Source organism: Sorex fumeus, unplaced genomic scaffold, assembly GCF_029834395.1.
Source record: "Sorex fumeus unplaced genomic scaffold, SorFum_2.1 ptg000032l, whole genome shotgun sequence".
Classification (NCBI taxonomy): Eukaryota; Metazoa; Chordata; class Mammalia; order Eulipotyphla; family Soricidae; genus Sorex; species Sorex fumeus.
Genome location: NW_026606089.1, coordinates 11,646,551 through 11,662,628, shown reverse-complemented (window position 1 = coordinate 11,662,628; position 16,078 = coordinate 11,646,551). Strand labels below are relative to the sequence as shown.

The 16,078-nt window shown below is 46.2% G+C and overlaps 1 pseudogene; it reads left to right on the top strand.

Annotated features, from left to right (window-relative positions):
* Window positions 1–2,048: 2,048 nt before the first annotated feature.
* Window positions 2,049–2,192, top strand: LOC130025916 (uncharacterized; annotated as a pseudogene).
* The last annotated feature ends 13,886 nt before the right edge of the window (window positions 2,193–16,078 follow it).

Genomic DNA, 16,078 nt, shown 5'->3' with positions numbered 1-16,078 from the left:
ATTGGGTATTCAATTGAGACTGGAAAGTCCAAGATAGCTTCTCTCTCTGCTGGGCTTCTAAGAAGGAAGGGTTCCAAGAATAGCCGAGATAAGTACCAGGAGGTTCACTCCATGGCTTGGAGGCCAGCCGCACATGCTAGGGGAAAAGGGAGCTCACATAGAGAAGGGAGCACCAAATAAAGGGTGTTGGGAGGACCCTCCTAGGATGGGAGATGCATGCTGAAAGTAAACTATAGACCAAACATGATTGCCACTCAATGCCTCTTTTGCAAACCACAGCACCCAAAAGGAGAGAGAGAACAAAAGGGAATGCCCTGCCACAGAGGCAAGGCGGGGGTGGGGTGATGGTGGTGGGAGGGATACTGGGATCAGTGGTGGTGGAAAATGGGCACTGGTGGAGGGGTGGATACTTGATCATTGTATAATTGAAACCCAAGCACAAAAATTTGTAAGTCTACAACCGTACCTCAAGGTGTTTCACTAATAAAAATTTAAAAAAAATAAGAAGGAAGGGTTCGCTGGCTTGGCCCCTCACAGCTCATAGTCCCTTCGCCTAGAGTAATATATGCCAGTACTTCTAGAGCAAGAGTAATTTCTCTCCCACAGGGGCACACAAGGCAATATCTGGAGATGTTTTTGGTTGTCATAATAGGAAAAATCTAGCGGGTAGAGGTCAATGATGTTTCAAAACATCTCACAATATACCAGCTAATTCTCTATTACAAAGTGTGATCAGGTCCCAAACATCAAGATAAAGAAACAAGCATCTATACATGATAACAAGACCCCAAAGAGGCAAGATATACAGAAGCTGGAAGTGTTTTTGGTGGTAAACTCTGGAACACATACAACCCCAGCTCCTACACATTCTATTGGTCAGAACAGATTTCAGAGAGTACTTCAGGGAGAAGATTTCAAAGGGTAGATAATTAGCCTTCCTTTCCCTTTACATTAACCTGCGTTTGGAATCTATAGATTGGGGATGTGGGGGGAAGGGCCACACCCTATGGTGCTCAGGGTCTATTTCTTGCTCTATGCTCTGGAGTGACTCATGGCTTTGGCCAGAATCCAACCATATGTGGTGCCAGGAATTCGAACAGGTGGATCTTGTGCAAGGTGCCTTACCTTCTATACTATCTTTCCAGCCTATTAGTTGGATTAGGGTGGAGGAAGGGACTGGGGCCACACCCAGTGGTGCTTAGGGTTTCCTACTGGCTTTATTCCCAGGGTTTACTTTGGGGGGCTCAAGGGACCCATATGCAATGCTGGGGATTGCCAGGTCAGCCTCATGCAAGGCAAGTGCCTTAATTCCTATCTTATCTCTCTGGCCTCTGACCATAGGTTTCTGGTGGCCATTTCTACCCCAGCTTGAGAGATTGCACAATGAGCAAGATTCATGCAGGAGTTGATAGTGGTGAGAGCTCAGGCAGGGCCAAAGTATCCTCAAGAGAAAATGAAATAATGACAGTGGAATCTCTTTGCAAAGTGTTCCATAAATACAATAATTTCATAATCCACACTCTCCCTGGCCTGGAACTGCTGTCCCCAGCAACTTTCTGTGAAGCCTGGCTCTCTCAGTAGGCCTCGGCACTGTGTCTGGCTAATCCCCCTGCCCTCGGTTGAGCTCATCAAAGCTTCTGCTGACTTGGGAAGAATCTAGCGGAAATCACTGCAGTGAAAGTCTCAAATCATCCCCTAAGGCCCCTCATAACAAAACATCTGCTTGTCATTCTCCTCTACCCCTCTGGGTTTGAGTGAGAAACAGCATTAAATGATGATAATGATGAGCAACTGAAAAACTAAGGCCCCTGGCTTCTAAGGAGGGAGGCTTAATTGGAAGGCAGCTAATTATCCACTCATTATAATTTACAAATAATGGTTGTCTTGCCTTCTGCCACTGGTCTGTGGGACAATAATTGAAAAGATGGGGAAATTTTTTAATTAAGGGCAGGAGCAATGAAGTGTACGCCTTGCATGCATGAGACCTACGTTTGAATCTGTCATCACCAAATAAAAAAAAATTTGTGTATGTGTGTGTGTGTGTGTGTGTGTGTGTGAGAGAGGAGAGAAAGTTAGCACTGTCCTTGACAAGAATGGGAGAGGCTTCTGCCTACAACACCACGCATATGGTTAAGGTTGACCACTTGGTCTCCCAAAGGTGATCTGTCACTATTAATGAGCCATTTCTATTGTCACTTGTCATCCCATTGATCGTCGATTTGCTCGAGCGGGTGCCAGTAACATCTCCATTTGTCCGTCACGTGCTAGCGTAGCCCAGTGGCATCTGTTTGCTCCAGGTACACGAAGGCCTCAAACCGTTTGTTCAGAGTTTTGACGAAGAAGTCTGACCATATTGTAGCCACGTGCCTAGTTAAGGCCCCCAAATACTTCTGGGGTTGCCCTGGTGGTCCTGACACCACAAGACCTGAGCGACTCCATGTCCTCGGATCCTAACATTCCACTGCCTTCCTGGTTGGCCTAGAATTGCTGAGAACAACCCCCTGGCCTCCTGAGCACCACCTGAACAGTCCATTTTTTCTTTTTCTTTTCTTTTCTTTTCTTTTCTTTTCTTTTCTTTTCTTTCCTTTCCTTTCCTTCCTTTCTTTCTTTCTTCTTTTCCTATTTTTTTTGTTTTTTTTTTCAGTTAACACTTAAAAAAAAACCTCTCTAAGACTAGAGAGATAGTATAGAAAGTAAGGCTCTTGCCTTGCATGCAAAGAATCCTGGTTCAAATTGGTTCAAATTATCAGTACCACACGCGATCCCCTACATATTTTCAGGGGGGTCAGTCCTGAGCACAGAGTCAAGAATATGGGTCCTGAGTGCCATCATATGTAGCTCCAAAATGAAACAGAGGCAGAGTAAGTCCTCAGGTTCAAGAAAAAATATCTACATTTTTTTTGGTTTTAGGGGCCTCACCTAGAGATGCTCAGGGGCTCCTGTTGGCTTGGTGGCTGGGGGTCACTGCTGGCAGTGTTTGAGGGACCTTCTGATGCCAGGGATAGAACTTGGTCTCTAGCATACAAAATATGCACTCTAGCTTGTCAAGCTTTCTCTTTGGTCCAGAAAACAAACAAAGAACCAATTTATCAAACATGTAGTCCAGACCTTTTGTTTTACGAATTAGAAAACTTAAGGCTGAGAGAGGGAATGGAGTTTGCCTAGGGTGACCCAATAGGCCATAGGTGGCAGAGTGGACATTGGAACCAAAGTCTTTGCACTGACTCCATCCCCAAACCCCCCAAGAGATAAAAGACTCGTTCTGTCCGCCACATGCCATCCAGAGATTCTCTCCTAGACAACCCATCACAATGGCAATTGGCATGTTGAGGCCACTCCATAATCTTCAGTGTGTGATGATGGACCCACAAAACAGGAGGCAGAAATAATCCCCCAAGTCCAGGACAAGGTTTAAATTGCAGAGGTGCCCGGGAAGGGAGCTCTTTGTCTCACTCCAAATTAACTTTTGCTTTTGTACTTGTATTTTTTTGTTTGCTTTTCAGTCATATCCTGCTGTCAAGTACTCCCAACTGAGTGCTCAGGAGTCACTCCTAGTGAGGCCTGGGGACATGTGGTACTGGGGATTGAACCCAGAGCCTTCCACATGCAAAGCATGCACTTCAACCCTTTGGGTTATCTCTCTGGTTGAGGCAAATTGTGTTCTTCAGGGAGGTTCTGCAAATGTCTTTGAAAAAACACCTACAAGTAGTCTGGTTAAGGTGCTGAGTTGATGTTCTGGGGGCTGGGTTGGTGATGCCATACTCAGCTGTGCTCAGGAGCTACTTCTGACTCTGCACTCAAGGATTACTCCTGGTAGGGCTTGGAGACCGTATGGGGTACCAGGGATGGAATCTGGTTTGGCCAAGTGCAAAGCCAGTGTCCTAATGGCTATACTATCTCTCCAACTCCTATCTTGGTATTTTAATCCAGTCATTCATTTAGAAAATGCTTCTTGCATCCTATTAGGTGACAGGTTTACAGTGCTGAAGGGATCATATGGTGCTGGAATCAAACCAAGGTGGACCATATGCAAAGCAAGCGCCCAAACCGTTCTACTATCTCTCTGGCCCAGGAGTTAGTTGATATTTTTGTTGTTTTTTGTTTGTTGTTGGTTGGTTGGTTGGTTGTTGTTGTTTAGGAGTTTTTTGCTTTGTTTTGTTTTGTTTTGTTTTTAGTCATACCCAGCATTACTCAGGGCTTACTCCTGGTTGTGCTTGGCACAACTAGTGTGGCACCAGGGATCGATCTCTGGTCCACTATATACCAGGCAAGCACCCTACCTGCTGCTCTATAGCTCCAGCCCCCAGGAGTCGATATTTTTCATCACTTTATAAATCTGGGTGTCAATGCCATGGAATGTTGCCTTTCTTTAATTTTCTTTGGGAGCACATGACAGGAAATTGCTAGAATATGGTGTCTTTGCCACCATGAGAAGTCCCTAGAAACTCCAGAATGCAGCTGTTCTGATCTCAATGTTCATCTTCCTGGCCCTCTCACTCTTTGAGACCCTGACTCATGCTGCTGCTGTCTGAAGTTATCACACCCCACCCCCAGGATTCCTTCATCAAGGAATTTTCTCCTTGATTCTTTTTGCCTTCTATTATACTTTTTAAGTTTACTTTTTGGGTTGTTCTCTCTTTGGGGCCACCCCTGCTTTGCCCTGGATTTCCTCCTGACTCTGTGCTCAGAAATCGCTTCTGGCAGTTTCAGTGGCCCACGTGGGGTGTTGGGAACTAAACCTGATCCACTGTACGCAAGGTAAGCATCCTAGCTGTACTATGGCTCTGGCCTCTGCTTTTTGATTTTGAGGTCATACCCAGTGGTGCCTGTTGGATTATCTCTCCAGCCCCACCCAAGGAGGCACAGCTTATTTTGTTTTTGCCACACACAGTGGCACTCATGGTTTACTCCAGACTCTGGGTTCAAGGATCACTCCTGGCAGGGGTTCACATGCCGTGCTGGAAACTGTACCTGGACGAGCTCCATGTAAGGCAAGTGACTGACCTATTGCACCATCTCTCTGGCCCTAAGTCCCAGTTCTTCTGGCACTGCATGGTTGCTACACCTCCAGCAGCAACCCCTGAGAACTGAGTGTGGGATGGAGGGCGTCTCCTATACAGTGACGCTCCCAAATGCATATTCCTGCTAGCTCCCTGCACTAGGGAATTATCTAGTATCATCTTGTATTTCTTCCCCCCCCCTTTATAAATAGTTTTATTTAGGAAATATGAGACAGGAGAGAAAGTCTCATAAACTAAAGAGGGAAAAATTATGTACCTGAGCCGGGATGTGGGTGACTCCAGAATGGAATGCAGTTCATCTTTTATTTCTTTTTTGTTTGCTTGTTTGTTTGTTTTTTGTGTCACAATCAGCATTGCTCCAGGACTACTTCTGCCTCTGCGCTCAGGGACCACTTTTGGAGGGACTGTGGGAACAATATAGGGTGTTGGGGATCAAACCTGAGTTGGCTGTACACCCTAACTGCTGTACTATCTCTCTGGTCTCCATCACCTTCTATTTATAATGTGGTTACTTGATCAATGACTGACTCCCTCATTGGACAATTCATTTTCACAGGCAGAAACCTCCTCTGTTTTATCCATAAAACTTATTCCCAGTTTTTAGCCTTATACCTGATACCTAATAGAATACAAGAATCATTCGCTAAATGAATGACTGAATCAAAATACCAAGACAGGAATTGGAGAGATAGTATAGCAGATAGGGCACTGACCTTGCACATATCCAAACCAGATTCCATGCCTGGTGCCCATATTGACTCCAAGCCCTATCAGGAGTACAGAGCCAGGAGTAAGCCTTGAGCACTGTTGGGGGTGTCCCAAATAAACACACATGTACACAGACACACATACATAGACATATACACAGACAGACAGACAGATAAACAAACACACACACACACACACAACCCCCAAACCAACAACAAAAAGAAAAAGAAAAAAATCAGAATATCAAGATAATCTAAACCAGTATTTTCCAAATGGGTGAAATGATCCCCTGAGGGTGCTGCTGGATCTTGGGGGGTGGGGGTGGGAGTGGGGGTGAAGTTGAGAGGTGGGGCGGTAGCCTCAGTCATAATCAGGGTATATTTTCTGTTTGTTTGAAGAAAGTACATTTCCAAGGGGGTTATAAAAATATATATTCTTTACTTTTACTTTTCCTGTAAACTGGGTGGTAGTTTAAATAAGTTTGGGAGTCTCTGACCTAGACCAATTCTTCCAGTTCTGTATCACTGTATCACTGTCATTCTGTTGTTCATCGATTTCCTCAAGCAGGCACCAGTAACATCTCCTTCGTCCTAGCCCTAAGATTTTAGAAAGTGCCACATTCGAGGCTCTTTCAGGATCAGGAGAATAAGACCCATCATTGTTACTGGTTTTTGGCGTATTGAATATGCCACAGGGAGTTTGCCAGACTCTGCGGTATGGGCAGGATACTTTTGATAGCCTGCCAGGTTCTCCAGAGTAGAACTAGATAATAAGATGGCAGGAGATTCTTCCAGCTTTAAGTAAATAAAGTGTGGTCTGGGAGCTGGAGAGAGAGAGTTCAAAGGGTTGAAAGCATGCTTTCCCTGCAGGAAGCCCAAGTTTAATCTCCAGTATTTTGTGGGCCCCTGAGTAGCACCAGGATTGGCTCACAGTCTCCCACCTTCGAAAGTGGCTCAGTTTGGGCAGTGACTTGCCCAAAGTCACACAGACAATAGCTATCAGCCCTTGAGGATTATTTACTCTCTTAAAATACCTTGGTGCCTGGGACAAGACTCCCTTTCAAGGAAGGATAAAACTCAGGGACTCGCTTCATTGCCCTGGACAGTTGGAGTCCCTCCCCTGAGCAGAAGATTCCCCCAAGGGGCAGGAATTCCAAACCTGGCTCTGTGAAAGGGTTCCAGGATCACTGTACCCACTAAATTGTGTTGAGGGCATATTTCAAAAGCAAGGCTGCAAGATTTTCATTCTCTCCTCAAAGAAAAAACTCCCAAATGTTAAGAACTGATTACTTAAGCTCTCCACTGAACTTTTTCTTCCCTTCAGGTTAGAACTCCCAGAACGACCACCAACTGGGAGCTCTTTGGCACTATTGCTGCAATATGGGAAGATGCCGTCGTTGACAACATCGACAAGGAATATGATCGACTGGTTCAGCACCTCCATGATTGTGCGAGGAATGCCAAGAGAGAGATAGCCACAAAAAAATGCCTGTCTTCGAAAACTCTTGAGCTTATTCGCCAACATGGTTTGGCGCCTGAACGTCCGAGTGTGCAAAGCAGTACAGAGATGCGATAAAGGAAGACCTCAAAGAGAGAAGAGCAGGGGCTGGAGAGATAGCACAGCGGGGAGGGCGTTTGCCTTGCATGCGGCCGACCTGGGTTTGATTCCCAGCATCCCATATGATCCCCTGAGCACCGCCAGGAGTAACTCCTGAGTGCAGAGTCAGGAGTAACCCCTGTGCATCGCCAGGTGTGACCCAAAAAGCAAAACTCTTAACAGAACCATCTCTGAATGCAACAGTTTTGTGTACCTAGATCAAGAAGTCAACATGATGAATGACCTGGCACCTGAGCTGCGCAGGAGGAAGAGAGCGGCTTGAAACGCCTTCAAGAGCGTCGAAGAAATAGCTAAGAGGACGAAGAAACTCCGGCTCCGGGCACATCTCTTCGATTCCACTGTTCTTCCTGCATTAACATACGCCTCAGAGACCTGGGCCCTACGAAAACAGGATGAGAACACTATCGGGTATCCCAAAGAGGAATCAAAAGAGCTATGCTTGGAGTATCACGTTTCACTCAAATGAGAGAAAGAATCCGGAGTTCCGACCTTCATCTATGGTCAAGAATCAGGGATGCTGTCTTGTTTGCCAAGGCGTCAAAAATCAGATGGGCTGGACATGTAATGAGATCTGGAGATGACTGCTGGACTATAGCCATTACCGACTGGATTCCATGGGATGTCTAAAGACCGTGTGGCCACCCACCTACAAGATGGTCAGACTTCTTTGTCAAGACCCTGAATGATCGCTTTGAGGCTCTTTGTGTTCCTAGAACAAACAGACGCCATTGGGCTACACTAGCACGCAACAGGGATGAATGGAGGTGTTACTGGCGCCCGCTCGAGAAAATCGATGATTAAGGGGAAGTCAAGTCAAGTGATCAAGTGATCAGGTTAGAAAAGTCACTCCAAGGCCCAAGAATGTTCAATGGTAGAAACATGACAGTGTGACATGTTGGGGCCAGCAATGGTCAGGACTAAGTGACTTGCACATAGGCTCGAAAATCTAGAATTTTCTTTCTTTTTTTTTGTTTTTGTTTTTGTTTTTGGGCCACATCCAGCAGTGCTCAGGGCTGACTCCTGGCTTTATGCTTAGGGCTGTGTGTGTGTGTGTGGGGGGGGGGGTAGGTGTCATATGAGTGTCAGGCATTGAACCCAGGTCAGCTGCATGTAGGGCAAACACCCTACCTCCTGTACTATGGCTCTGGCTCCAGATCTTAAATTTTCAGACTCAGATTGATTGGGATTATAAGGACTAGCTTCCTCAAATAGAGTCCAGTTAATGTGACTGCACTTATCTGTGAAGGATCAGGAAAGAAATGATGACAATAGCACTGTCCTCCCATTGTTCATCGATTTGCTCGAGCAGGCACCAGTAATGTCACACAACAAGTGAGACTTGTTACTGTTTTTGGCATATTGAATACATTACGGGGAGCTTGCCAGGCTTGACCGTGCAGGCACGATGCTCTTGGTAGCTCGCCGGGCTCTCCGAGAGGGGCGGAGGAATCAAACCTGGATCGGCCATGTTGGCCACATGCAAGGCAAACACCTTACCCGCTGTGCTATCACTCCAGCCCATACGATAATTGGAGATCTCAAATTCCTTCCTTTCTGCACCCATGTCTTTATCAATTCCCAATGACTCACATAAAGTCTCGTTTAAACTTCTGGTCTTGGAATAATAGTTGGAAATGATAGTTTTGGACAGGAACTGAGTGTTGAAAGTAAGTAAAGAGATACGCCTTTCAGTATCTGTATTGCAAACCATAAGGCCCAAAGAAGAGAGGGAGAGAGAGAGAGAGTGAGAGTGAGAGAGAGCAAGAGAGAGAGAAGAAAAGTGCTTGTCATATAGGTGGGGTTGGGGAACAGGAGGGAAACTGGGGACATTGGTAGTGAGAAATGTATACTGGGGAAGGGACGGATGATGAAGCATTATATAACTGAAACTCAATCATGAACAGCTTTGTAACTGTATTTCTCACTGATTCAATTTTTAAAAATTAACTTTTTTTTAATCATTTTTTTTATTAGTGAAACACCATGAGGTACAGTTACAGACTTATAAATTTTTGTGCTTGGGTTTCAGTTATACAATTATCAAGTACCCATCCCTCCACCAGTGCCCATCCTCCCCCACCACGGGTCCCAGCATCCCTCCCATCCCCCATCCTCCCCCCCCCCCCCCCCCCGTTCCACCCTGCCGCTGTAGCAGGGCATTCCCCCCTGTTCTCTCTCTCTTCTTTTGGGTACTGTGCTCTGGAAGAGAGGCACTGAGTGGCAATCATGTTTGGTCCACAGACCACTTTCAGCATGTCTCTCCCATCCTGGGAGGGTCTTCACAGCACCCTTTATTTGGTGCTCTCTTCTCTATCTGAGCTTCCTTTTCACCTAGCACATGTGGCTGGCCTTCAAGTCATGGAGCAAAATTCCTGGTACTAATCTCAGCCATTCCTGTTGCTTTATGTTCCCCAGATGAATGCAATCTTTCTGTGTCTATCCCGCTCTTTGTGACTCATTTCGCTTAACATGATACTTTCCATGTTGTACCACTTGTATGTAAATTTCATAACTTCATTTTTTCTAACGGCTACATAGTACTCCATTGTGTAAATGTACCAAAGTTTCTTTAACCAGTCATCTGTTCTCGGGCACTCAGGTAAAAATTAACTTTTTAAAGATGAAAAAAGTGACAAATAAATTCCATGGTTTTTATTTGAAAAAAAACTTCTGATCTTAGGCTGGAGAGATAGTACAGGAATTAAGGCATTTGCCTTGCATGTGGCAGACCTGGGTTTGCTCCCTGGCACTGAATATGGTCCCTGAGCACTGTCAGAAATGGCCCCTGAGCACAGCCTGGTGTGGACCAAACTTCCTACCCCCAGGGGGAAACAAATCAACAAGCTAACAAAGCTATTCAGTCTGAGAGGCCTTTTGTCCTGGGCACTGGCCGACCATCGAGTTTCTTTCCCCCCCTCTCTCTAGAAAGCAATATGGGATGTTTTTGTGATGCCCATCATTGCCAGTGGCCCTTTGTCTCCTCCACTGAATTATTCATCTGGCAAGATGAATTATTAATTTCCAATTTTATACAGCAAATACCAGGATAACAGGTAGTGATGGAGTTGGGACCCTGAGCATAGAGCCACAGACCTCCCCAGGTTCCCTGCAGCACAGGCACCAGTGCCAAGAAATTGTGCAGAAGTGCGCCAGGGATACACTGGTAATGTTACCTGAGTGAGGGCAAAGTTGGTCGGAGATTATGGTGACCCTCGAGTGCCTGATCTCCATTACCTTCTGACTTCACCTGGGTCCTTTCCTGTGCTATGGTCTTTCCCTGGACTGGCATGGAGCTGCATGATACATTCTGGGACAAGCTCTATTCAGTGGAGTGATTTAAATTTTATTCTGAGCCTAGAACTTGAGTGGATCTGGGTTAGTCAAGCACGCTTCCTCACTACTCATATTTAGGTCCTTTGTTATGGACTCTTCTGTGTATTAAGAATGTTGAGCAGCATTGTTGGTTTCTCTTAGAGGTGTCACTCGATGTCAGTACCACACCCTTAATACACATTCAATTGTGACCATCAAAAACTTCTTTGGTGGCCAGAGTGATGGTATAGTAGGGAAGGTGCTTGTCTTGCACACAGCTGACCTGGGCTTTGTCCCTGGCATTCCAGATGGTCCCCTGGGCACCACCAGGAGTATTTTCTGAGTGTAGAGTCAGGGATAACCCATGAGCATCAGCAGGTGTGTCCCCTGACAAAAAAAATTAAAGCAACTTCTTTGGAAGTTGCCAAGTGTTCCTTGAGGACACAACAACTCCACCTTAAAAACCAAAGAAGTGTCTTCACTTCTTTGGTTGGTTTGGTTGTTCACATCTGGTAATGGGGACCAGAGAACAGGCTTCAGAGTGAAGTGATAATCAAACGAGATCATGTTTATGAAGTATCAACCTGTTCAGAGTCTGTTAGTGTGTTTGGAAGTAAAAAATACACTTCGTGAAAGCCCCATAAAGATCACTCTGTTACATGAAATAACAATCATGTTTCGTAACTGGAGCAATGAAGAGAAGTGATTGATTCACGTAACTAGTGACAGTAGGTTGAGTTTCAGGTTTGAGTTCATTTTTATTTGCGGAAGTTTTGGGGCCACTCCTAGCTGTGCTCAAGGGTTATACCTGACTCTGTACGCTGGGATCACTCCTGGCGGTGCTAGGGATTGAGCCAGGTCCTGTTGAATGCCAGGCAGCTATCTAATCCCCTACACTATTCCTTTGTCCATGAGCTTTAGGTTTGGTTGATTCAACAATTCACTCTTGTCCTCATCTTTTAGGGAACTTTTCATGTGTGTGTTTGAGCCACACCCAGGGGGTTTATTCCTGGCAGTGCTCAAGGGACCTTATGTGGTACAGGGGATCGAACTCAGGTTAAATACATGACGGGCATGCTCCTTAAATCCTATAGCATCTTTCTCACCCTTAGTTCTTCCTTTTTAAAATCTTTGTCCACAGTGAGGGCTTCTACTTAGTTGGGTTCTTCTGGGGCTCCTAGATTGACCTACAATAGCAATTGGCACCATTGCCCTCCTTATTCCTGTCAGTGTCAGAAAGAATTCACCTGTTCCAGCATTCTAAGGCAGTGTCCTGAGAGTCAGCCTGAGCGGGAAACCTTAGTCCCAAATCCACTCCAGAATGACTGTCTATATCCAATGGAGTGAATGTGCTGGTAGATTGAAGTCCTTTCAAACTCCCCCTCCCCCAGCTTATATTAGTGCAGCTCCCCAAAGGAAAATTTGTTTTAGTAACTCTTCCCAAACCAATTATTATAACCTCAGGGGAGGAACAGACCACATTGATTGGTCTGAGATAGGACCAGTGCTTGGAACTGAGGATATGGGAAGCAGAGGGGTTCAGTTACATCCAACTACAAGGACTGAATGGAGAGTAGGAGTTGGTTTCCCAATTCCCAAATAAAGATGGGATTACCAGAGGAGCGATAGCACAGCGGGTAGGGCATTCGCCTTACAAGCGGCCAACATGGCCGACCCGAGTTCGATTCCTCCGCCCCTCTCGGAGAGCCCGGCAAGCTACCGAGAGTATTCGATATGCCAGACACAGTAACAACAAAGTCTCCAATGGAGACGTTACTGGGCCCGCTCGAGCAAATCGACGATCAACAGGAGGGCCTTTACCTTTACCTTTACCTTTACCAGAGGAGGGGAAATGGACACTTGGGGAGCAAGATGAAGTGCATGGATCAAGAGAAGATTGTGGAGCAATCTTGGTACATCTGTAGAGTGGACCAGATACACCTTCCCATTTCCAGTCCTCTTGAGCTCTGCCCTGTTTTCCAGTCAGTGACAGGAGATCTTAGGTATGACCTGGCCGCATCCCATCTCTCTCACTTCATTACATTGAGGTTGGAGGGGAACCTGTTAGTCTGGGTACTCACTATGCACAGCCTAGGCTGCAGGGTCCCGTGAGAAGACCAGAGGGAGTGGGAGTTGATGGCTAATTCCCCCCCCCCCCCCCGCCGCCCCTTCACTTTATTTCTTAAAGCAGACGCTTCCAAGGTCAACTACCTAATGCATCTTAGAAGATCCCAAGGGACCGGGCTACTCGTCACTGGTATCAGAACCTCCTATGACCCATCTTCTTCCTGGCACTTGTTCTTTGCTCGTCCTTCACTCCTGCTCCCCGGGCCACTTCCTAAACAAACTACCCACACAGATGCCTTTATCTCTGACTCTGTTTTGAGGGGAACCCAAGACCAATTCACGATGTTAGCTCATGCAAGATTTGGATGTCCTCCGACTTTTTGAGCCAGCCTGAAGTGGGAGAGGAATAAAAAAAAAAAACAGTGAAAGTGAGCTTTATGTCTTTCAATTGGCCTCCTGCCTGTGGACCAGGGGCCACACTCAGAGGACACTGCTTTGAGGTCCTGAAAGTCAAGACTCTTGAAGCTCAGAGAGTCGCAAAGTCTTCCCTGGCAGGAGGTAGCAGCCTGCCAGCTGCTGTGCCCTGGGTGGGCAGGAGGTAGCCGAAGTGTCCCAAGATGAACTTCAGCCTGGAGAAGCTGTCAAGGGCTGACTGCATGTCTGGCGCACTTGATCAAGATGGCACCAGCCAGGCGGGACGTCTTCTCTGCCTGCGTGAAGCCCTGTGATTCTGGCCAACACGTTCCCAATTCCACTCGGGCATCAAGTGGCCCTACAGTGACAAGGTACAAAGCAGCCTTTGCAGAAATTGTGTGGAGGGTCTGGAGCAGAGACTGTCCCCTTCCTTCTAGTGCCCTTGTCCCTTGCCCACTGGCGACAGACATATGCTACACTACATCTCTGTAGTACACAAAGTCTTCCCTGGCAGGAGGTAGCAGCCTCTGTGGCACTTGGTCCTTCTGTACCACTACCTGCTGACAATCCCTGACACTGTTCAGACAAATGCCTCATTTTTCTCAACCCTCTGGCCCTCTCCTATATCCCGACAGTGCCCTTTTTCTGGTAGGATCCTTAGCCACCTTTCCTGGGCTTACAGCTCATTTTTGCTGCCAGAGGGTCCAGCAGGCCCAATACTTCTTGCTTTCTGATATTCCTCTAGCTCCCCAAATGGCAAACCTCCAGCGTCAGCCAGACACAAAGCCATTCGGTTTATTTTATTGGTTTTTGGTTTACAAAGCCAGGGCTTACTCCTGGCTCTGTGCTTAGCAATCACTCCTGGCAGTGCTCAGGGGACCCTATGCAGTGCCAGGGATCAAGCCCCACATATAAGGAAAGTGCTTTACTCACTATACAATAACTCAGGAAGTTCATTTTATTTTATTGACTTTATTTTTGTGAGGGAGGGCGGTGGGAATTTACATTCAGTGGTGCTCAGGGCTTACTCCCGGCTCTGCACTCAGGGATCACTCCTGTGGGGTCTTGAAGACCATATGTGGTGTTGGGGAGAGATCCCAGGTCAGGTGCTCACGAAACAACTGCCTTTATAGTGGGAAACTCTTCTTTGACCCCTTTATAGACTTTTATTTTGGTTTTTGGGCACACTTGGTATTGCTTCTGGGCTTACTTCTGGTTCTGTGCTGAGGGATCACTCCAGGTGGAGCTTGGGGACCGTATGCATTTTGGGGAGGTTGAACTCATTTAGGGGATTAATCTTCAGTTGATCACATACAAGACAAGTGCCTTGCTCACTTGGTTCTACTATGTCTCTTGAGAGTATTTTTTACTTCTAGAGAAGTAAATAATTTGATTAAGGAAATAAGATAAATGGGGAGAAAGAGAAGTTTTGCCAGATGATCTGGAGTGTGGAAAACTCCAGAATCAGACGATTAGGGGCCCGGGGAGATAGCGTAAAGAGCTGGAGTGTGTTCTTTGAGTGTGGGAGACTAGGGTTCCATCCCAGCTTCACCTGGTCCCCTGATCACTTCCTGGTGTGACTCAAAAATCAAATTACAAAATGGAGTGCCAGCAGTATCCTATTTTAGACATATTTGGCAATATCTCAGCCTGTGATCAGATAGGCCAAAGAAACTAGAGGTAGGACTAAATCGTTGCTAACTTCTTGGCTTCGTATCTCTTAGTGGCTCCCTGTGGCAGATCATGGTCCCATGGTGGCGGTTGTGGAGGCATTCAAGGAGCTTCAACTTTGTGTTATCCAGTCTCATCACTGAACATACATAGGTCCATGACTATCCTATGTTTTCTCATGCTCCCAGGCCTCTGCCCCAGGACACAGGATTGTGCTACCCACTCCTATTTCCCTTGTCCTGGTTTATTTTGAATATCTTTTGGGTCTCAGTTGAATGTCACCTCCTCCAGGAAGACTTCCTTACTTTTCCAAACTAAATGAGACTCATTCTATAAGATCTCAAGTTCCCGAGGAAAACCTCAGCACATTGCCTTGTACGTGTTCATTTATGGTTTTGTCTCCTGTAGCAGGTAATGCATTCCTAGACATTCGAGGATCCTCTCTAGTTCATCCACAGTTTCCTCAGGGCTAAGCTCTGGGCCTGACATGGAGAGGGTGCTTAGAAAATATTTGTTACTTGTAGTTAATTTTAAGAATAGGTTGAGATCGTTTCGGGCCCAAGACCTCTAATCATTCGCTTTACCGGATAAAACTGCGAGGTGGTCATGTGAAAGCGCCAGCTATCCTGAGGGAAACTTCAGAGGGAACCAGCTACTAGATGGTTCTATTAGTCTTTTGTCCCTATGCCCAGGTCGGACGACCGATTTGCACGTCAGGACCACTATGGACCTCCACCAGAGTTTTCTCTGGCTTCATTTTGCCCAGGCATAGTTCAGCACAGCAGTAGGGCGTTTGTCTTGCGTGCAGCCAGCCCAGCTAGGCTGAGTTCGATTCCTCTGGCCCTCTCGGAGTGCCTGGCAAGCTACCGAGAGTATCTCGCCTGCACGGCAAAGTCTGGCAAGCTACCCGTGATGTATTCAATATGCTAAACACAGTAACAACAGGTCTTAAAATGGAGACGTTACTGGGCCTGCTCGAGCAAATCGATGAACAATGGGAGGACGGTGTTTTGTTTGATAGTGTAGTAAGTTTTAAAGGGGCTGAAGAGATAGTACAGTGGGTAAGGTGTTTACCCTGTATGTGACCTACCCGAGTTTAATTCCTGACACTCCATGTGATCCTCTAGCACCACCAGAAGTGATCCCTAGCACAGTGCCTGGAGAAAGCTGAGTGTGTCCCCTAAATAAATAAATAAATAAATAATAATAATTTTAAAAAATATATTTTCTTTTGGGGTCACATTCAACAATGCTTACAGATTATTCCT